Source organism: Tenrec ecaudatus, chromosome 15 (genome assembly GCF_050624435.1).
Source record: "Tenrec ecaudatus isolate mTenEca1 chromosome 15, mTenEca1.hap1, whole genome shotgun sequence".
Classification (NCBI taxonomy): Eukaryota; Metazoa; Chordata; class Mammalia; order Afrosoricida; family Tenrecidae; genus Tenrec; species Tenrec ecaudatus.
Genome location: NC_134544.1, coordinates 74,859,116 through 74,883,553, shown reverse-complemented (window position 1 = coordinate 74,883,553; position 24,438 = coordinate 74,859,116). Strand labels below are relative to the sequence as shown.

Genomic DNA, 24,438 nt, shown 5'->3' with positions numbered 1-24,438 from the left:
AGATATTATCTCCCTTCCTGAGTGCAGAACAACTTTCTAAGCTCTTAATGGCCACTTTAGGACAAGCTCCTCTGGACAACCTTAGGACAAATTCTCCTCAGCCACCTTTAGACAGAATTACCTTTACTTTAATTGCAAGGTCCTCTTGAACCTGCCATCTTTCACCACATGCTCTCCAAGGGGCCCTCGTAGTTCTGTTGGGTGGACCTCTGGAGCCCTCCCAACCTTGCCTAGGCAGGGAAGGTGCTAGGTTGACCCAAGAAGCCATCATATCAAGAGGGAGAGAGAGAACTGCCTGCAGGCATGGTTTGAGAAGAGACAGTGAGAAATTAGCCTGTCATCTGAACTGTTGATTTGGTTTTGTTAGCCCCTGCAGCCACACAGTCCAGAATGAACCCACGGATTAGGGATTTGCAGCTTCCAGAAATTCATGAGCCATTTCTTTGAATGACAACTCTGAGCTACCTGTGTGAACTTACTTGAGAGCTTGCTCCACTCCATGAGCCAACAGCGTGCTGTCTGACCTTCCCAATTGGGTTCCTCAGCCCCTGCAACCTATTATGTGACCAGATTCAACAACTTCACCTTGTGGACTACTGTCCTGGTGATCTGATTCATCAGCCTTTGCAAACACATCAATGAGGAGAACCCTTCAGACCAGCGGTTCTCAATCTATGGGTCTCAACCCCTTTGGGGGTCGAATGACACTTTCACAGGGCTTGCCTAAGATCATCAGAAAAGACATATTTCCAATGGTCTTAGGAACCAAGATACCGCTCCTCTATCTGTATCCAGGAAGTCCACCCACATGCAGATACGTCCACATTCAAGTACCGGGCGTGAAGACTATTACCCATGCTATACATGCTTCAAAACAAAATTTCATTTTTTTGTCATTAGAAAGAAATATTTCACAATATATAATTACATATTGTTTTCTGATTACTCACTATGTTTTAATTATGGTCAATTTGTAACAATGAAAACACATCCTGCTTACATTGTGATTCCTAACAGTAGCAAAATTACTACAAATTAGGAACGAAAATAATTTTATGATTGGGGGTCACATCGTTAGGAACTGTATTAAAAGGTGCGGCATTAGAAAGGTTGAGAACCACTGCTCCAGAGTGATACCTGACCTATGGACTTGGGACTCACCAGCTTCCACATCTTGAAGAGTTATTGACTTGATGGCTGTTTACTTTTGTGAGATACCGCAGGGCAGATCATGGACATCCTGAAGCTCTACCTCATAGTGAAGGTCTACTGCTGGTCCTGCAAAATGAACTGTAAGATTCTTGCATCAAGAGCTGTCCAATGAAGATGACGACCAGGGCAAAGGAGACACAGTGACAGGTCCACACAGAGCTTTCCAGCCAAGATCGTGGAACAGGCCGGCAAGATCAAGAGGACAGTATCACTAAGGAGCTGATATAGATGAATTGAAAAAGATGGAACCAAGAAATGAGCTTATATTCAGAAGGCACAATGTCTGAGAGGGACAGAGAGAACAAGCCTGCTCTGAAGAAGAGCAAATCTGCCTACATGTTTCCTTAATATGAATCCCAATGTGTAGCCTATTGATTCTGTTAGCAAGTTATATTTTGTTACTTAATAAAACTTGTACCTGTGATTCTGGACTATAATTTCTATGTGGCCACTGAAAAAAAATGAATGATCTGAGAAGGAGAGAACTGTGTAAAAATAACTGCTGTCAGAACTGGAAAACCATTGGAGGGTAGATTTATGTTTAAGTTCACCTCATATGAATCAGGGCTAATGCTGATGGTTGGTTCTCTCTCCTACAACTATAATTAGAGGAAGTGAGAAGCCGTCAACCATTTTTAAATTAGTATTGCTACAAGGCCCATTTCAGATGCATTAATGAGAATGCTGCAGTTTGGGAGATTATTCAACACCACCTTCAGAAAGAAACATTACGGAAACTTACTCAGACAAAAAACCCATGGAATAATGGACTCTCCTAAAGAAGTGATCTTATTTCTCCTTAAAAACTGAGCATAGTGTTAAATTTGAATGATTCTCATGGGTTGGCCATAGAATAATGAATTATTAGTTGAAAGCTAATATCATCCAAAGAATCCTTAGTGATGTATTATGTTCAATGTCAGTAGTTTAGTGTTATTCCTGTGATCAACATATTCTTAATCTTCTCCATCTCAATGTTGAAGTCAGAGTCAAAGTTTATCTCTAACTTCTGCTATTTCAAATTTCCACTTTCCAAGGAACCAAATCAGTATTAACAGGCTTCTGCACTTCCAGTAGGAAATACAAAAAAGAAGAAAATGCAGCAGAATTACCTGAGCCTTGGTCATTTTCTTTGGTCCTTATAACACGGCCAGCAACTGGGATGCTCTATGTTTGTCTTAACTCTATCAGCTCCAATGATGCTCACAAATTTCAGTCTCTCATGAGGACATCCCAGAAATAATAATACCCAAACCAGGCACTTCTTCCTTCTTCCTCTAAGCTGCTGGTTGGTGAAAATCTGCAAGCTGCTACAATGCGAGAAATTTAGTTCCAGATGCTGTAAGGGTTCCTGTCCATCTTCTTAACACAGTCCCCAATACTGTTAACGGTCTCCTTATTGAGTGACAGAAAACATGTTAATACCATGAGCAATAAAAGTGAAAACTCATAATTTTCAGATCTGAGTAAAAGATGACTTTACAATAAATAGGGATTGGATAATCAAATATACATGTCAAAAAGAAGAAACAATAAATCTGGACCACTACCTCAAAGCACACAGAGAATTAATTCCTTACTGTGTGACTCTCAAGGAGAATGACAAATCAATGAACCTTGATGATGATTATGTTAATTAAAGCATCTGGAAAATTTGAAATGAGCTATATAACGAACTATTATAAACTGAAGATTATTTTGCTGGAGGAACTGTAAATTGTACAATCACTTTAGAAACACTTTAAAAATCACCATCAAGTAGAGTTACACATATAAGCACCCGATAGGACAAAGGAGAACGGTTCTACAGTGTTTCCAAGACTACAGAGCCACGACAGGCAGCTAATGGGTTAGCAGTCCAACACTTACCACTTGTCAAAACCACAGCTCCATATTAAACACATATATCACCTATTAGTTTGAAATTTAAAATGTATATATGAAGTAAGAAGTATACATCCCCCATAGTGAGTGCACTTTTGAACTCCAAGACAAATAACATTTTTAATGTAGCATTATTTACAATAACCCAATGCACTTAGTTTGCCTGTGCGCCTTTCTAGCGATGGCCGCATAACTCCTTCCAAATGTTTAGGTGGGTGTGTCGTTCGACAATGTGAATGAGGAAAAGGAGATCTGGTGGCATAGTGGTTACTGTTGGGCTTCTAACAGCAAGGTCAGCAGTTGGAAACCACCAATTTCTCCTAGAAAGAAAGATGGGGCTTTCTCCTTTCACGAGTGACATGGCTTTCTAGTCCACTAAAGAGTGACACTCTTGGAAACCCACATGGGGCAGTTGTACCCTGTCATGTAGGTTTGCTATGAGTCAGTGTTAACTTGATGGCAGTGAGTTTGGTTTTTTGGTTTAAGAGAATTGTGAAAATTGCCAAACAATAGATTGGTACCCTTGAGACTTGGAGTTATGCAAATAAGCTGCCTGACAACCTAACCTGGAGCTGAGTCACACTGGACATCCTGTTAGGTTTAACTGAGACATTTCTGAGACACAAATTGGGATCTCACTACCATCCAAAAAAAAAAAAAAGAGAGAGAGAGCCAGGAGTAGGGGCCTTTGGATCCCAGATTCTTGCACTGAAACTCTTCAATGTAGAAGACAGAGAGCTGTGCCACAAGAGAAGAAGTGATGGGGAGAAGCAGCAACACAGACATGGTGGCAGCAGAACCAAGAGACTGAGACAGAGCAGTGCAATTCCCAGGCCACAGAACAAGAGAGCTGAGTGCCTCTGGGCAGGAGGTTAATACATGAAGTTGTATACATCTGAGTATTTATCTGGGGAACCAGATCTGCCAACCTACACAGAGTTCCATGAGGCTAAGGGACAGAGTGGGCACTTATCTGCAGAACTAAAAGACCTTTGAAACACTTGCCCATTCAGGACAGAAGCCAAAGGGCTGCAGGGCCTGACTTTAGCTGCAGGTATGGCTGTCAAGATGCTGTCCCAAAGTAGAACTGTATCTTGAGTCATTTAGGATCCAAATTGTGTGTTAGGGTACAAAAGTTACCCCTATGCCAAATATAACTTAAGGAGAACATTTATTGAACTTTAAGAGAAAACAAAAGACAAACACACACCTTATGGATAAGTGAGACCATTAGCACGAGGTCAAAATAACAACTGAGTATTCACAGCCTGGGCCCTGGGTAACAGGGCAGAGAACAAAAGGCATGTCCCAGATCATGACTGGTGGCAGATCAATACATCACAGGTACAGGTGGGACTTCAGCAGCAGGAAAGGGACCATAATTAGGACGTGCACCTTATTCAATAGAAGAGCTTACAAGACTGGTCCAGGACCTTCATACACAAGCAATCAAGGCAAGACTCATGACAATGCCCCTTGTTCTGTCCTCAGTAAGGTGACCTCCATCAAGCATACACCTAGGCAGGCCCATGGAGAGGGCTGGCTGCAAAAGAGTGCAGGCAATCTACTTACTCATGCATTCTCCCGGAGGGGGAGATGCTCTGTATCATTGGTTAATGATCAGAGAGAATTTAATGGCGGCTTAATCAAAGTGGGGACGCAGCAAATGGACACTGAGGTATCACTGTCGTCAGTAACCCAAACCTAAAACCCCACTCACTGCTATCGAGTGGATTCCGATTACAGCGCCCCTTTAGGAGAAGTTGGAACTGCCCCAGGTGGGTTCCCGAAAGTGTAACTCTTTACAAGGGTAGAAACCCTGCTTTTCTGTCCAGGTGTGACTTGTAATTCCGAACTGCTGACCTTGCAGTTAGCAGCCCAATCTGTAACCACTTAGGCCACCACTTTTTGCAAATTGGAGGGCTCAGAACTGAAGAAGCTCTAATACAATTATAAACGGTTGTCCATCCAGTGAATTCTGTCATTCAGGGAGAGGCGCAAAGCCCTCTGGCCCTGACGGGCAGGGCACCCCGGGTGATTGTGTGTGGGCGCTCTCCCCGTCGGACCCCAGAAAGCATGGCTCCCGCCTGCTGCCCCCCCCAGCTCCTCTGCCCCGCCTCGCCCTCAGGAGCCCGGGTCCTGACGCCGCACGTCCGCGCGTCGCTCGCCCTGTTTCAGAGGCAGACACGCACTTGTTCTCCTCACTCACCGTCGTCCCGACAACTTACACTACTTCCCAAAGGCTCCACCGCGCCGCCGGTGCGCAGGATCCTCCTCAAACTCCCGCCACAGCTCCCGGCGCGACGGGGACGCTGTGCGTGACTATGGCGGCCGCCAAAGGCCAAAATACACGCCAGATGCTGGCGACACGCACTTCCGGCCCCGCCCTTCACAGACTTGGTGGAGGGCTTCATGCTTAGATACTTGCTGTACAAGAGGAAAGAGTGAGTGAGTGAGTGAGTGAGTGAGTGAGTGAGTGAGTGAGTGAGTGAGTGTGTGTGTCCCACTTGTTCTAATTTCATACACCTTATTTGCAGGGCCTTACCCATTCTTTGGTTGGGAAGGACAAAGCAGTGGACAGAAAGGCCATATAAAAGCAATCCATCACTCCACTCTGGTTCATGAGGTTAGTCACTCACTTTCAAATACATATATATTTTTTCTGCTGTGAAATATCAACTAGTTTTGGAATTTTATTGTTTGGGATCATTTAAATGATGTTTTCACTGACTTTCATATATTTTTTCAACATATATATGTACATATATGTACACACTATACTTTACATTTCTGATTATACAGTCATAGCTATAAAACAGGAAGTCTTGGTCATTATCTCTGATGTTCAATTTGGTAGGGTGGTAACACATGTCTAGCTAACACATGAAATGTGATCAATATAAATAAAAAACTGGATTGTAAATTTTAAGGTTTGTTTTTTGAATCGTCACAAAGTAGTGCCATCATGTTATTGCTAATTTATTTATGAATTAAAAACTCATAAAAATTTAAGGAATGTTTAATAACCTGTGGGGAGATACGCGTTTATGGTGTAGTTTAATTATTTGAATAATTCACAGTGGAATAGATTTGCAATCAGCATAAAGGTGAGTACTATAAGCTGGAGGTCAGATATACACTACCGTTCTCCAACTCCTTCACCATTTCTAAACCCATCAATTCTCTGTGCTTCACTCCCTGCTCAGCTGGGTTTGACAAATCCATCCACTAGCTGCACAGACTCACACCACACTCACAGGTATGTAGTTAATTGGAGGTTGAAAACAGGTTATACATTGGGATGAAACTTAATTTGAAATCAGGGGCTCGAGTGGGAAAAGAATACTTTGAAAATGATGATGGTGGCATATGTGCAAATGTGCTTGACACATGTGAGGAACATATGGATTGTGATAAGAGATGTAAGAGCCCCCCAAAAAGGTATTTTTTTAAAGAAAAATAAAAATTTGAAAGTAACAAGATACAAATTGTATGTAGTTGGCTAACCAGGGGAGCTTTCGAAGCAGATAAACCTTGGAACAAAAATATTCCCTGTTGATACAATTCTTGATCAGAGCATCGGACAGTTCTCTACCAGTGGGGTCTCTCTGCTGCTCACTGGTCTAACTCCAGGTCAGTACAGAAGTTCTGCATTCGGTCTCTGCACTAGCAACCTCTCTACTGCTATGTGACCTAGCTCACAGGCAGTGGATAGCAGGTTTCTCAGCCCTTTCCTGATATCTACATTGGGTAGCTCAGGTGCCAGAATCCCTGCCATCAGATTCTCTGTTACTAACTGACCTGGAAGATCTTCTAGTTAGACCTCTCCACTGTACTGCCACTTGACTCACTACCTTCCTGCAATCACGGGATCACATCCTAAACAATAAAGTTTACAGACACGGTATCACATTTGTGACCATTCTGCTTACACATTGCTCTGCATTATGGTCAACCTACTTCCCAGCCAGTATGCTTTCTGTCATCCAAATGACTCAACCACAACCATCACCCATTTGTTGTTGTTACCTGCCATCCAGTTGGTTACAACCCCATAGGGAACTGTACACAACAGAACAAAGCACAGCACGGTCCTGTGCTTTCTTTAACATTGCTCCCATGCTTCAGCCCATTGTTGTAGACACTGTCAGTCCAGTTCCTTGAAGGCCTTCTTCTTTCCATACCCCTTCACTTCACTCCAAGTTAGTTTGTCCTTTGAGCAATCCCAGGTACTTTCAACTGTCTTCTTCAGGACCACAGTTCAAATGGATAGATTTTTTTGGTCTTACTTTTTCAACGCCAAACTTTTAAAACTCACATGCAAATCATTTTTCAGGCACTAAGTTAAAATTTCGCTTTTGGGCACTGAAAGTTGTCAGTTCTCAGCAGAACTCTAGGTCTCTTGGCAAAGCAGAGCTGTGGTCTAAAGATGCTTTTGCTCTGTGTTCTCCTGTGCCAAGTGACAGTTCCCTAAGGTGGGAGATTCAGATATCTGACCTGGGTCTACAGGGATGGTTGTAACTGCAAGTGATTGACAGAGACCAATTATCTTTATTTACAGGAGTGCAGCCTCAGCAGTCGAGAACAAGACTGGTGAAGCCCTCCCAGAAGCAGTCCCTCACCTGCACTGTCTCAGTTTTCTCCATCACCAGAATTTCCTGCTGGAACTGGATCTGCCAGACCTCAAAAAAGGGACTGCAGTGGATGTGAGCGATATGCTATGGAGTAGTACAAGTTATAACCCATCCTTCCAAAGCCAGAGACACACTAGGAATCAGTTCTTCCTGCAGTTGAACTCCATAAACACTCAGGACACGGCCATGGATTACTGTGCAAGGAGCACAGTGAGGGGATGTCAGTGTGAGCTCAGACACAAACCTCCCCTGCAGGGGAGACATGGGCAGCAGGGGGCACACAGGACCCACTGAGCACAGACGTGTTAGAATGAGCACTTCCTCTCTTAGCTCTCAGCATCCCCCGGATAGTTTTTCTCTAAATTTCTCCTCACTGCAGGCTTAATAGGAGAAACTAGCATTCTCTGTTTGTAGTCCAAATATTAAAAGTGACCCCGACCCTTCATTGGCATCCCATATGATCAATTTTCCTTCTTGGCATACAGATTATCATGGTTATTATCATTTATCTGTTCGTCAAAACTTGTTGAAGGGTCAGGTGTCTGACTGCTTTTCTCCCTCTGCAATGTGAGTAGTGACTGGCTGATTTTCTATGTCTGAGATAATTACTGTGGGGACACCTGGGGCTGAACTTGTGACATGTCATTAGTGATGCTTGCTACTCATTGTCTCAGTTTATGCAGACACAAGTGTTCCAGGCAGAGAGAGATCTCTAACATAGGAAACAGGGGAACTGGAATGACCCGTCTGGTTGGAGGTGTCATTTTTGAGATTACTCTTTGGAGCATAATGAAGCAAACATTCAATGGAAGGAAACTTTAATTTTAAAAATAGCAAATTTGCCACAAGAGGAAGAAATTGCAGACTAACATCTCAGAATGCTCTTTAGAATTGAGAATAGTGGGACTTCTCACATATTTTGAACCTGCGATCAGAGAATCCAGTTCCTAGAGAAGGACATCCTGCTTGACAGAGTGTCAGCAAAATAGGGGAAAATGCTTAATTAGTTATACAGAGAGTGGCTACAAAATTGTTCTCTAGGAATAAGTGGGGACAGTCCAAGATGTGGCAGTTTATGTTTTTTTTCTGATGTACATAGAACCATGATGATCAAAGCTGACACCAAAGCACCCAACAACATCTCTGATGAAGTGTGGTGCAGAATGTTTAGATTAATGCTGTTTAGTCAAGTAATTACCTAAATTAAGAATATATTATAGTTTTTTACATTCACAAAGTGTTAAATTGTTTAATGTTTAACATTCAGTATACATACCACTCCTTATTCAGTTTACCTGTATGGCTATTAATCAGGAAAACTATGTCCAATAAATACATAATAAATGTGATATACAAATGAATACAATTGGGGACTCAACTATCATCCACAGTTTCCTGCAAAACAGAATCTCACCATTTAGACAAATGCAGTCCCTCCTCCTCTTACTTTCCAGGTATCTTTGGGAAATGATTCACTAGACCTTACTCTCAGGTATCTCTGGGTGAGTGTGAATCACCTGTTATATGGTGAGCAGAATAGAGTGTAATCCTTCACAGAGGGACTCCACATAGACTAATGGAGTAAATTTTAAAGTAAAAATTATATGCTTATACAACTGAGGTAAACTTATTTTATATAAGAGTATTAATCCCTAATAAAATGTAAAAAAAGAAAAGAGGAGAAAAAAATGATTAGGGCAAAGACTCTACAGATGTGCTTTATACAATTGATGTATGTATATGTATGAACTGTGATAAGAATTGTATGAGCCCCTAATAAATTGTTAAAATTAATTTAAAAAAGAGTATTAAATCCTCTTAAGTGAAGTAACCATTAAATAAATGATTCTGTAAGAATTAGATTTCCGAGGCGGCGGAAGTACGCGGGCCGGAGGGAAGCTGAGCCGCAGCGCACCGGCCTAGCTATGTCGGAAACGGGTGACGAGCAGCCAATGGAGACGACCGGCGCCACGGAAAACGGGCACGAGGCCGCCCCAGAGGGCGAGTCGCCGGCCGGGTCCGGCACCGCGACCACGACCACGATGGCGACTGCAACTGTAGCCACCACGGCGACCGCCGCTACCCCGGCCGGCAATCAGAATGGCGCCGAGGGAGACCAGATCAACGCCAGCAAGAACGAGGAGGACGCGGGAAAAATGTTTGTTGGTGGCTTGAACTGGGATACCAGCAAAAAGGATCTGAAAGACTATTTTACCAAATTTGGAGAGGTCGTTGACTGTTCAATAAAAATGGATCCTAACACTGGACGGTCAAGAGGGTTTGGGTTCATCCTCTTCAAAGATGCAACCAGCGTGGAGAAGGTACTAGACCAGAAGGAGCACCGGCTGGATGGTCGGGTTATTGACCCTAAAAAGGCCATGGCCATGAAAAAGGATCCGGTGAAGAAAATCTTCGTTGGGGGTCTGAATCCTGAGGCCACTGAGGAGAAGATTAGGGAGTACTTTGGCAAATTTGGAGAGATTGAGGCCATTGAGCTTCCCATGGATCCAAAGTCTAACAAAAGACGAGGCTTTGTTTTTATCACCTATAAAGAAGAGGAACCTGTGAAGAAGGTTCTGGAGAAAAAGTTTCACACTGTCAGTGGAAGCAAGTGTGAAATCCAGGTGGCCCAGCCCAAAGAGGTCTACCAGCAGCAGCAGTACGGCTCTGGGGGCCGTGGAAACCGCAACCGAGGGAACCGAGGCAGTGGTGGTGGTGGTGGAAGTGGAGGTCAGAGTCAGAGTTGGAATCAGGGCTACGGCAACTACTGGAACCAGGGCTACGGCTACCAGCAGGGCTACGGGCCGGCTATGGCGGCTACGACTACTCGCCCTATGGCTATTACGGCTACGGCTACGACTACAGTCAGGGTAGTACAAATTACGGGAAGAGCCAGCGACGCGGTGGCCACCAGAATAACTACAAGCCATACTGAGGCCGTGGCAGGCACCGACAGGTGACCGCGCCGCTCCGTTTGGATATCAGTGAACACAATTATGTACCAAATTTAACTTGGCAAACTTTCTATGGCCTGTCCCATGTGCATCTTATTTAAAAATTTCCCCCTGGAAATCACTCTCCTGTTTACTATTTCCAGAGCTAGTTGTGTTAGCAGCGTGTGGTGTATCAGAGGCCGAGCAGCATCGTGGGCCTAATTTAACACCAGGTTCCCCCAAACCCGAGGGGTGGGTGTGCGCCCTGCTGCTGCTCTGTATCCGGGGCCTGCAGGCCCTGGTGGGTAAAGAGTAAACTTGCATCTTAGGAAACCAGTGTCACCTTTTTTCACCTTTTAATTTTATATTATTTGTGTCACACATTTCCTGTTAACGGAAGTGTTAATTTTACTGTACTTTTTGGTACCTTTTTGGGAATCTAATGTATTGTAAGGTATTTTACACATGTCCTGATTTTGCCACGACCTGGATATTGAAGCTATCCAAGCTTTTGAAATAAAAATTTAAACCCCCCCCTAAAAAAAGAATTAGATTTCCACGTGCAGAAGAATGAATCCGTGTATCAGATCATGTCCCCCACCCGCCACACACAGGCATACAACTAAAAATATCCAAAGATCTAAGCATGAACAATAAAGTCATTTTTAAGTAAGTATAAGAGTGTGATTTAAAATTCTTATTTAATGAGAAATAACCATATGACAGCAGAAGCAAGAAGCATAAACGACAAAGTAGGTTAAAGTCTGTCTTATCACAAAACTGGCTTGTGACCCAAGACCAGAGGCACAAGTGTGGGTAAAAATACTAATAATTATGGCTAACGGGGACTGTATAATCTATCTGTGGGGTCAGTTAAATTAAAGACATAAAAGTTAACTCAGAAGCTTATGATGAGTAAATTTTGTTATCAAATTGTTAATCTTCAAAGACTTTTTTTAAACTAAGGAAATAGAACATGGAACACATTATGAACTCTGAACACAATGGAAACCTGCAATGATGGGCACATGTGTGGATAGAAGAACTGAGGAACTGTTCCCCATTGGGACATTGTGCTCACCTATTCTTTTAGGTATGAAGAGTTGTCCTCTGATAGTTTCATAGGAAAATCTTACAAATTTCACCCTATAGCATTGAAGTAGCCTACCTCAAATTCTTTGTTTTTTCCCCCTAAGAGCTCAAAGAACATGGACAAAGAGCATGAGGTGAGTCTCTGGGGGATACACAGCTGAAATTTTAAGAATTCCATTTGTAGTTTTACACCTATAAAGTTAAGATGGTAATGGTGCCTCTACCCACATTTGTGTATTTATTCAAAAATGCAATAAAGTGATGTGTTCTCTCCATTTAGTATAGTAAAATTATACATACCTTACTTTACCCAGAATGCAGTGTCCTTCCAAAAGCACATCCAAAAAGCATCACTGCCATTGAGTCATTTCCTCTCAAAGACACAAGGGGCCAGAGTAGCACTTCCCCTGTAGGAGTGTTAAGTTGCAAATCTCAGTGGGAGTGGAAAGCCTCATCTTCCTCCCAATGAACCACTGGTGGTTCAAACTGCTGACTTTGTAATTAGCAGCCCCACTCATCATAAACAACACGCCTGAGACTCCCTATGATACTTAGGACATTCTTATCTGCTCTTGTGATGACCTTCTCAGCAGTCATGCACTTCACTTACTGGTGTCAACCCTTCCTTCTGCTGATAAAACAACCCAGCCCTGGGAGAAGTGCCTCAACTCTGGAATTCCCAGGTGTCCAAATTCAATTATCAGGACTGAACACAAGTCACCTTTGAGTGCTGATCCGGGTTTTCCTTGTTACTATGTTAAAAAGTGATTTTACAGAGAAAAAGCAAGCGTGAATGTGCATGGTGGAGAGACACAGTGGATGTGTGTGAGGGTTTTGCTGACTGGAATGTCCCTATGTTTGCAGGTGTCCAGTGTGAGATGCAACTGGTGAAGGCTGCGAGAAGCTGGAGGCAAACTCTTGGGGGGAAAAACTGTCTACTTCTTGGACTAGTGGGGCAGGATCATCACTTCCTTCAGCTGAGGCAGGGCCCCATGGAAGGGTGCTGACAGCTCAAGGAGCGGATGCAACAAGTGTCGTGTCCTTCACCTAAGGGACAGTTGACAGTTCCCCCCTTGTTCCCTGTAACATCGCTGAAGCAGGATGACCTGCAGATCAGCTATGCTCCTTCTTCCCAGCTTCCGACTCCCCTCGACTAGCCATGAAATTCCTTATGCCTTGCCCGTATAAATTAATGCGCTGCAGTTGCTGGGAAGCCTCCTTCCTCATCAGGGAAAAGGCTCCACCTGCCTCAGCTTCTTGTATCAGGTCTCCTGTCTTTATTCCATCCCCCACCATCCTCCTTCCTGTGCTCCTGGTCGCTGCAACCCTTGTGGATTTCCAAATGTAAACTTTGAGCAACAGGTTGGCCCCAATTTGACCCAACATGTTGTTGGCAGTAGCCTGGTTTCTATCTAATAAAGTCACTATTACTTACAGATCCTAAGCCAAACATCACAGAGGTGAATTCATTTCAAATACAGATACCATCCCAAATGGACACTTTCTTATGTCTTTTTGAAAAATTGGTTGTTGGGACAGGGGCTCAAACTCACACTCAGATGCGTGACAATTTCCCCCTGAAAGCATTTTATTGGAGCTCTTACAGAAATCATACCAATTCACGCCGGTCTTTTCTTTCTTTCCAACTATTTGTATTTTTATCTCTGTAATATTATATTATCCTTGCAATTGAACTTTTTCTCTTTATACTGCTTCTGTTTGTTTTCCAGGTTGCTAAGCACAGAAGGAATAGGAGCACAAACATAAGAACTACTGCAAGGGTTTATAGGGGATGGAGAGGTTAGGGCGGGAGTTAGGGAGAGTAGGTTTGAGGGAGCAAATGATGCATGTGGGATGGGGAGGGAGCACTCTTTAGAACTGATGATGATTACACAACTCATTTTAAAAGTGCTTTAACCATGGAGGCAGGAGTGAACGTTCAAAAATAATTTGATTGGGCAATGAGTGTACAACTCTTATTATGATTGAACTACTGAACTGTGTGATAGGTGGATTACATGCCTATAACACTATTAAATTGTTTCGAATGAATAAAACCATAAAAATAAATCCACAGATGATCATGTACTGTAGTTAGGAGGCTAGAACATAATATGTCAATAGTATTTTTTTCTTTTTCTTTATTGTCTTTTATAATAACCCCTTACTGTATTGCTTGCCTCTCAATACATGATATTCTAGATATTATCCCAGTCATCAGATTTCCTGTAATTAGTGTTCAATGCATCAAGTCTGGTCTTCAGATGTTTTTGAGGTTCAAGTGGGATAGACTCAAAGGTTGTACTTTGGCTCTCCTGGACTTGTTTTCATTTGATTCCGTTTCAACCTGAATTTACTTATAAGGCCTGTCCCACAGTCAACATGGGCCTGGTTTTAGCTGCTGATAGTGAGCATGTCCATTGTCTCTTCTCACAGATGGAGTCAGTCTGTGCATTCCATCTGGAGAAGGTCATGTTATAGTCGCCTTTTGTGTTGTTGGCAAAAGGTATTTGCAATGAAGAAGTTGTTGATCTTGCAAAGTTCTGTCGTGTGATTTCCAGCTACATTTCTATCACCAAGATCATATTTTCCAATTACTCTTCCTTCCTTTTTCTTTCCAATTGTCAACAATTATCAAAGTATCTTGATTGCATGTGTGATTTCAGACTGCACACATTGGCAGAATTCTTCAATTTCTGCATCAGTAAATTTAGTAATTGATGCATAAATTTTAATGGAAGTTGTATTGATTGGAGTTTCTTATATCTGGATAGACATTATCCTATCACAGACAGCATTGTTCTTCAAGATAAAATTTGAAATACCATTTTTAATAATTAATGCAATGCCATTCCTCTTGACTTTGTAATTCCTGGCACAATTAAACTGTATGATTTTCTGATTCAAAATGGCCAATACAGACTATTGTAGTTCATTAATGCCTAGGTATCTGCCTTTATGTACACCATTTCGTTTTTGATGACTTCTAATTGTCTTAGGTCGATACTCTGTACACTCCAAGTTTCAATGACTAAATGATATTTTCAGTGGTTTCTTCTCATTTTGAATCCTGCCCCATCAGCAAATGAGGATTCTGAAGGCTTTCCTCCCTCAGGCTTTATCGATCGACAGCATTATGGTCCACAGTGCTTTGAGAAGGCACTTCTTCCTCAGTCGTGTTTTGAGTGTCTTCCAGCCTGAGGGGCTCATCTCTCGGCACTATCTTTGACAATGCTCTTGTTCTATGCATGCAGATTTCAGTATCGCACACGGTTTCATAGCTATCCATATGTTTCCCTTGGCTAATTTATATGAAAGGGAAAACTTACTCCTTGTTTGCAGTCTGGAAGCTCTGTTGAAACCTGTTCCCTTGGTTACTTTGCTGGTACTTGAAATACCAGTGGCATAGCTTCCAGCATCACAACAACACACAAGGCGCCACAGGATGACAAACCGACAGGAAAGTGGTGCCCCAGTGAGTGTCGCAGCAGTACATCAGTGCAATACCATGTGGAGTGTTTCCACAAGCTGCTGAAGCACGCATCTATGCCAAGAAGTTTGGAAGACAGTGACTCATCCAACTGACTGGAAAAGAGTCATGTTTGCACTCATTCCAAAGAAAGGTTATCCAACAGAAGGTGAAAATTATTTTAAAAATCACTGACATCATATGCAAATACATTAACAGGAAACTCTCAGAGATTCAGGCTGGATTTAGAAGAGGTTGTGGAGCAAGGGACACCATTGCAGATCTCAGATGGGTCTTGGCTGGCAGGGGAGAGATCATGATCACGAAGGTGATTTTCCCAGGGCGAGGCTTATCCATTGCACTCCGGATGTGCTGACCCCTGCGATTTCCCAAATGTGGGAAACGCGACTGCATAATTTGTGGTAGTGGGGGACTGCGGTCACGCTCTTCCTTTGGTCATGCTTCAGAGCAGACCTGTCCTTGGAGAGGGATCTTACGCTTGGTTAAGGAGAGGGCCATAAACAAAGACCCTGGAAAAGATGGATTGACGCAGTGAATGCCGTCAATAGTATGTTTTATTGAATAAAATAGAGGGAAGGTTTGCGGGGGTGGGGAGAGGATAGGTGATTTGTTCTTCAGGAGAAAGGACTAAAATATTTCACAGGTTTAATATGGGGAGATTCCAGTAGATGAAATGTCACACTTCTCATTTACAGAGCTAAGGCACAGATTCAAGAGATAAGTGGATAACAATTTTGGGCCAAGTTGAGACCCAACAAAATAAAACCAGGGTCTTTAAGGTCAAGACTTCTGAGTACGCACTGTTGTATCTGAAAAGTTTGACCCTAATTATCCACTATTGATAAGTGCCAATTGGACAAGGCCACATAGACTTTCCCTGGTGCCTAGAGAGTAAAGCTACTTCAAACATATTAGGAAACTGAGAGCTACAGGCCTAAATACTATGAGACCCACTGGATCAGATACAACTGTCCTCAGGAATTGTGGTTTCAAGGAGTCATAGCCATATCCTTTACATGGAAAACTTTATGTGTCCTTGTTTCAGACCAGGCTGCCAATGGTGCCATTGATGAGTCACAATACATTGATCATAGTTCTAGTTAAGATTTCTAGAAATAATTTCATCACCTCAATATGTATGCGGTTCCTTGTGCAGTTATCAGCTACCAAATGCTCTGTCTCACTATCACTTACCAAAAATGTATTTAGTGTTCCTCCTGAAAGGAGTCTCTGCTCTTCCTTCAGAATGCACATTGAAATATTACTCATGGGGTCACAAAATGCCTCAAGCCCACAAAATGCCACAGGCCCTTAAAAACAAGTTGACACATTCTTTTTTTTCAAATCGTCTTATTAGGTACTCATACAACTCTTATCACAATCAATACACACATCAATTGTGTAAAGCACATATGTAAATTTATTATCCTCATCATTCTCATAACATTTGCTCTCCACTTAAGGCCCTGGCATCAGGTCCTCATTCTTTCTCCTCCCTCCACACTTGCTCATGAACCCTTGATAATTTATAAATTATTATTTTGTCATGTATTTCCCTATCCGATGTCTCCTTTCACCACTTTTCTGTTGCCCGTCACCCAGGGAGGAGGTCACATGTAGATCCTTGTAATCAGTTCCAACTTTCCAACCCACTCTCTCCCTCTACACTCCCAGTATCACCACTCACACCACTGGTCCTGAATGGATCATCCACCCTGGATCCCCTGTGTTTCTGGTTCCTATCTGTACCACAGTACATCCTCTGGTCTAGCCAGACTTGCAAGGTAGAATTGGGATCATGATAGTGGGGTGAGGAGGAAGCATTTAGGAACTAGAGGAAAGTTGTATTTTTCATCATTGCTACATCACACCCTGAGCCTCCTCCCCGAAACCCTTCTGTAAGGGGATCTCCAGTAGCCTACAAATGGGCTTTGGGCCTCCACTCCACACTCCCCCCCCCCCGCCCTTAGTCACTATGGTAAGATTTTTTGTTCTGATGATGCCTGATACCTGATCCCTTCGACACCTCGTGATCGAACACTCTGGTGTACTTCTTCCATGTGGGCTTTGTTGATTCTGAGCTAGAAGGCCGCTTGTTTACCTTTAAGCCTTTAAGAACCCAGACGCTATTTCTTTTGATAGCCGGGCACCATCAGCTTTCTTCGCCACATTTGCTTATGCACCTACTTGTTTTCAGTGATCATATCATGGAGGTGAGCACACAATGGTATGATTTTTTTGTTCTTTGATGCCTGATAACTGACCCCTTCGCACCTTGTGATCACACAGGCTGGTGTGCTTCTTCCATGTGGACTTTGTTGCTTCTGCACTAGATGGCTGCTTATTTACCTTCAAGCCTTTACGACCCCAGACGCTATATCTTTTGATAGTCAGGCACCATTAGCTTTCTTCACCACATTTGCTTATTCACCCGCTTTTTCTTCAGCGGTTGTGTTGGTAAGGTGAGCATCATAGAATGCCAATGTAATAGAAGAAAGTATTCCTGCATTGAGGGAGTACTTGAGTTGGGGACCAAGGTCCTTCCTCCACCTTAATACTAAACCTATAAATATATGCACATAGATCTATTTCTGCATCCTCATATATAAATATATATGCATATGTACATGTTTTTATCTAGGCCTCTATAAATGCCCTTTGCCTCCCAGCTCATTCCTCTATTTCCTTTGATTTTCCTCCTGTCCCACCATCATGCTCAGTCCCCATCAGGGCTTCAGCAATTCCTCTTGGTTACATTACCCTTGATCATACCCTACCAGGCCTCCCACACAATGATTTGGCTCACTTGTTGTTCCCTTGTCCCTGGCTTTGTTAACACTACTACCTTCCCCCCCACCTTCCCCTCTCCCATGTCCCCCCGGAACTGTCGGTCCCATTTTTTTCTCCTCGAGATTGTTCGACCAGCCTATCTTATTTAGACAGACCTGAGAAGATGATAACATGCACAAAAACAAGACAGAGCAAAACCAAGCAACAATATACAACAAAATAACAACAAAACAATGACAAAAAACAACAACAAAGTATAATAAGAAAGAAAAGCTTGTAGTTAGTCCAAGGATCGTCTGTTAGCCTTTAGGACTGTTTTCCAGTCCAGTCTGCTGGGACACCATGTCCTGGCCCCAAAGTCCACCTTCAGCATTCCCTGGGGACCTCATTGTTCCATTCCCTTGCTGCTCTGTTGCACCACCTTAGTATTTTGCCTAATTGTGGTGGGATCAGGTCAGGTGCAATTCCCACACTGTGTCTCCGGTGATGTCCCCTGTAGGGCTATGGGTCACTGAGGGGGCATCATGTGTCATAGTGGGACTGGCCATGTGGTCCTTTCTGTGGACTGGCTGTTCTAATTGGGAACATCATCTTCACGCCAAATGTGAGGCCAGATGTGCTCCACTCTCTCCTCCTCCCACTACATCTGCTCCCCTGTGCTCTGATTAAATATGTCCGACTCCGAAAGCTGCAGATTCAATGCCGACCTTTGAAATAAATTGTTCTGGTGAGAGGGTTAGGTGTTCACTTAGTAGTTGAGATTGGGGCTGGATCCCCAGACTTCTCCACTGGTTCCCTACTCCAACGCCGACATGTGGCATCCAAATCTTGGAGCACTGGGTTGAAGTGTGGTTCCTCTTTCCCTGTGGAGATTTAAACAATACCCTCCCATTGGGTGGGTTAGTGCCCTGTGCCCCCGCTACCCATTTCTTTTTATTACTCTTTTTTCCTTTTGCCCAGTTATTTTTTAGGTGTCTGTCATGCGTATCCCTGTATTTGGTCTGGTCTCTGCCATATTACCTGGTCCTCACCCCAGGAATGTTTGTATACAGTAGCTTTTTCCCTATGTCCCTTAAAAAAATTTTTTTTAAAGCTTACCTCAGCGGACTCATGTGGTACTTGTCCTTTTGTGCTTGACTTAGTTGGCTTAGCATTATTTCCTCCAGTACTTCCCATGCAGCGTTGTGCTTCATACGCCCATCACTGCTTTTTAGCAATGCATAGTATTCCTTTGTATTCACAGTTTTTTAATCCAGTCATCAGTTGATGGAAATTTGGGTTGTTTCCAACTCTTTGCAATTGTGAACGGTGCCACAATGAACATTGTGTCTGGCCTTGGTTTGTTTCTTGCCTCTTCTGGGTATATGCCCAGTAGGGGGATTGCTGGGTCATATGGTAGCTTGATTTCCATCTATTTAGATATGGCCAAATCGATTTCCATAGGGGCTGTACATCCTTACAGGTCCACCAGCAGTGGATGAGAGTTTCTGTCGCCCCACAGTCCCTCCAACACTTGTTGCTTTCTGATTTTTTTTAATTGGGCTAACTTTGAGGGTGTTAGATGGTACTTCATTGTTGTTTTAATTTGCATTTCCCTTATGGCTAAAGATCGGGAACATTTTCTCACATGTTTGTTGGCCATTCAGATTTCTGTCCCTGTGAAAATTCTGTTCAAGTCCTTTGCCCACCTCTGAAGTGGGTAATTAGTGTTTGGGGTTTTTTTTTGGGGGGGGGAAGCTAGCAGAGTATTATAGATTTTAGTAATAAGGCCTTTGTCTGATGTGTCATTGTTTAAGATGTTTTCCCAGTCCGTGGACTCTCTTATTACGCTCTTGGTGAATTCTTTCGATGTACATAGGTGTTTTATCTTCAGTATATCCCATTTGTCAATTTGTGCATCCTCTGTGTTTGTGTCCTTCCCCATTTCTAATAGCCTATGTATTCCCTGTGCCAAATTCTCAAGTTCGTCCCAAATCCCTCATTGATGGCCCTAATAGTTTGGGGTTTAACATCAAGGTCTGAAATCCACCTTGAGCTTATTCTTGTGCATGGAGTGAGATAAGGGTCTTGCTTCATCTTTCTGCAAGTAAATATCCATTTTTTCTGGCACCACTTGTTAAAGAGCACATCTGCTTCCGATTTGATATTTTGGGGGCCCTTATCCAAGATAAGTTGTCTGTATGCTGTTGATTTTATTTCTGGGTTTTCAGTTCTTTTCCATTGATCTGAGTATGTGTCATTGTACCAATACCATGTGGTTTTGACAACTGTGGCTGTATAGAATGTGCTAAAGTCAGGTAAAGCAAGCCCTCCCACTGTGTCCTTCTTCTTGATGAGTTTTCTGCTAATTCTCGGCTTCTTCCCTCTTCATATGAAGTTAGTAATCAGTTTTTCCATTTCTTTGAAGAAAGATGAGGGTAATTGTATCGGGATGGCATTAAACTTTATAGTGCCTTTGGCAGAACTGACATTTTTGACTATATTGAGTCTTCCAATCCACAAACAAGGGATATTCTTCCATTTGTTGAGGTCACTCTTGGTTTCTTGTAATAGTGTTCTGTAGTTTTCCCCATATAGATCTTTTGTTCTTTTAGTCAGGTATATCACTAGATATTTCCATTTGTATCTGGCTATTGTGAAGGGTACCACCTTTTGGATCTCTTCTTCTGTGGCCTTATCCAATGTGTATAACAATCCGGTGAACTTGTGTTTGTTGATCTTGTATCCTGTCACTCTGCCAAACTCCTCTATTGCTTCCAGTACTCCCCTTGTGGACCTCTTGGGAATTTCTGCATATAAAATCATATCATCTGAAAATAATGAGCTTCACCTCTTCCTTCCCCAGAAGAATACCTTTGATGTCTCTTCTTTGCCTTATGCTATTAACTAAAACCTGCAGAACGATATTAAATAAGAATGGGGACAAGGGGCATCCTTGTCTGGTCCCCTTTTTCAGTGGGATTGTGTTAGTCTTTTCTCAATTGACTACCACGTTGAGTGTTGGTTTTTCATATAAAGCTTGTATTGTCTTGAGGAATTCCTATCTTCCATTCCTATCTTCTCAAGTGTCACAAACAGGAATTGGTGTTAGATGTTGTCGAGTGTTTTTTTCTGCATCTAACGATATTATCATGAGGTTCTTATACTTTTTCATGTCAGTGTGATGAATAATAATAGTGGTCTTTCAAATGTTGAACCATCCCTGCATCCCTGGTATGAATCCCACTTGGTCATAGTGAATTATTTGTTTTATATACTTTTGTATTCTGTTGGCTAGTACTTTGTTAAGGATGTTTGCATCGATGCTCATTAGGGATACCAGTCTGTAGTTCTCAATTCTTGTGGGATCCTTGCCTGGTTTTGGTATACTAGCTTCATAGAGGGAGTTCGGTACTTTGCTGTCTTTTTCTATAATCTGGAAGAGTTTGTGTAGTATTGGTGTTAGTTCTTCCCCAAATGCTTTGTAGAATTCTCCAGTGAAGTCATCTGGTCCAGGAGATTTTTTTGTTGGTAATCCCTTGATAACCTTGTTTATTTCTTCTATTGCTATGGGTCTGTTGAGACTTTTTATGTCCATTGAGGATAGTTTAGGGAATGATTGATTTTCCAAGAATTTGTCCATGTCTTCCAAATTGTTCAATTCATTGCAGTACAACCCTTCATAGTACTGTGCAGTTATCCTTTTTTGTTTCATTAGGGTCTGTTGTATTGTCCCCTCTGTGATCCCTTATTCTTGCTATTAAATTTGTTCCCTCCTTTCTTTGGTTAAGTTTGCCAGTGGACTGTCAATTCTGTTTATCCTTTCAAAGAACCAACTTTTAGCAGCAATATTTTCCCCATAGTTTTCTTATTTTCCCTCTCCTGAGTCTCAGCCCTGATTTTTATAATTTCCTTTCTTTTTCTATTAGTAGGATTGTCCTGCTGACTGCTCTAGTTGTTTTAAATTTTGTGCAAGCTTATCAATCATGAGTCTCTACTCCTTTCTCATGTGTGCATGTATCACTATGAAACTTCCTTGTGGCCCATAAGTTTTGGTACATCGTGTGCTCATTCTCATTGGTTTTTAGAAATTTCCTAATTTCATCTCTGATCCGTGCCATTACACATTCCTTTTGCAATAGAGTTATTCATACTCCAATTGTTTGCTCTTGTTTTCTTTGTCTTCGTTTTGTCGATTTCTAGCCTTATGGCACAGTGGCCAGAGAGATATCTGTACATCAATGTGCTTAAATTAATGTAGATTCACCTTATACCCCAACATATGGTCTGTCTTTGAATATGTGCTAATGTGAGCTTGAGAAGAATGTGAATTTGGATTAATAGCTCTGTAAATATCTATCGGGTCAAATTGTCTAATTGTAGTGTTTAGATCTCTAGCCTCATTGTTGAGTTTCTTTCCCTATGATTTTTCTCAGTGAGTGGTGTGTTGAATATAATTTTTGAGGCTGTGATTTCTTTTTTCATCTTTAAGCGTGTTTGGTTGACATATTCAGCGGGTCTCTCATTCAGGGAATATATGTTCACAATGGTTTGTCGTTCTTTGTCTACCATTCTCTTGAGCATTTTATAGTGTCCCTCCTTATCAGATACTTTGGAAATCATCAAACTGATATAAGCATTTATTTAAGACCATAGTGCATTAAAACACAAAACCAAAACTAAAACAAGTGGTGCATATTCCTGACCAGATTTTAGAGAACAACTCTCTGTGTTTATGTCCTTTAAACAACTATTAAAACACTTAACAACATAAGGCATTATTAGGTTGCCCTTTAATGTTGCTTGATTCATTCATTTCAAAAATATGGTATCTCACTGTTAAACTTTACAATTCCCTAATGACAAAGACATTTAACATGTTATCATATCCTCACCAACATACCTTAATCATTGGTGTCTGGTTTGAGTTTTTGGTTTTCTGAGGCTTGTGTGTGAGGAAGTGATAGGTTGTTTTACTTTTTATTTTTTCTTATTTAATTTATACTTTCAGATATATGTGCAGCAATATTATCATCTGGTTGTTCTTCTGTTCCCCTTGTTGTCATTTGTCCCCAAGGGCACTTTTTTGTTTGTGTTTTCTTTGTGGCTTTCATTGATTACTATTGCAGTCCAATAAGGAGGAAGTGATATTTTCTCTATACAGATGAGAATTTTCCAGTGACTAAAAAATTCTTAGTATCCATGGTGATGCAATGGCTTAAGTGTTCAGCCGCTAATGGCAAGGTTGTTAGTTTAAACCCCCCAGCCACTTTGCAGGAAAGCGATTAGGCTGTCTGCTTCCATAAATATCTGAAGTCTCTAAAGCACTGTGGAGTAGTTCTACCCCATTTTATTGGGTCACTATGAGTTGGAATTGACTCGGTGGCATCAGCGTGTTTCAGGGTGACTGTTCTTATACCTTTTACCTACATGACATGTGACCCTTTCCTCTCAATAAACGAAGATTCTCATCAGCTCTGTGGTTGAGAGAATTTCTTTCTTTTTTTTTTCTTTGACATTTTATTAGGGATTCATACAACTCTTATCACAATCCATACATACATCAATTGTGTAAAGCACATCTGTACATTCTTTGCCCTAATCATTTTCAAAGCATTTGCTCTCCGCTTACGCCCTTTGCATCAAGTCCTCTTTTTTCCCCTCCCTTCCCACTCCCCCCTCCCTCAAGAGAATTTCTTAAGAGGAAAAAAAAAATCTTATACTGTGTGCCAAATTTACTCTCTCCCCTCACACCAGATTGAACTTTACCCAGGTGGGCCCCTATCCTACAACAGCCATACATTGTTCTCACGTGGGAATGATAGGTATTTGCCTCAAAGGAAATGTCTCCAACTCAAATCAGTACTCAGACTTAAATTTATACCACATTGAACATTTTGTATTAAAACTGAACACATTACTAGTAGGTACATTTTTACTAGTAGTTTTCTATTTATTGGATTGTTTTTGCTCTACTTCTTGCTTTGAATTAGTATTTTATAAATATTATTTACATTAATTGAATTAGTAAATTATTCTTGCATGAACTTTTACAAATCTATCCTGTTTTATAACATGAATTTTTAATAATCTTATTTTATGTTTAGACAATAATACATTCCTTCCATTGAGCATAAGGATAATTTAATAACATATTTCCAATTCTTCCTTCCCTATCTTCTGTCCCTTTTTAAACAAAATCACTTGAATATAATAGATAAGTATACAAATTTGTTATTGTTTTAAATATTAGTTATCTTTAAAGACAATTAAAATAATAAACAATGTTAAATTTTCCTTAATTTAATTTATTATCCCTGAAGAAATTCTTTCAGTGTTAGTATCAGACATATACTATTGTAAACTTGATTATAGTGGATTTAATCATGGAAAAATATGGTACAAGGTCACTTGATTTCCCTCT

The 24,438-nt window shown here is 41.7% G+C and overlaps 1 non-coding gene and 1 pseudogene across 1 annotated transcript; both read left to right on the top strand.

Moving 5' to 3' along the window:
• The first annotated feature begins 9,655 nt into the window (after positions 1 to 9,655).
• LOC142427863 (heterogeneous nuclear ribonucleoprotein A/B pseudogene) lies at positions 9,656 to 10,674 on the top strand (annotated as a pseudogene).
• A 4,841-nt stretch (positions 10,675 to 15,515) lies between these two features.
• Positions 15,516 to 15,678, top strand: LOC142428191 (U1 spliceosomal RNA). Its single transcript, XR_012780162.1, has one exon. It is a non-coding gene; the product is annotated as a U1 spliceosomal RNA (small nuclear RNA).
• The last annotated feature ends 8,760 nt before the right edge of the window (positions 15,679 to 24,438 follow it).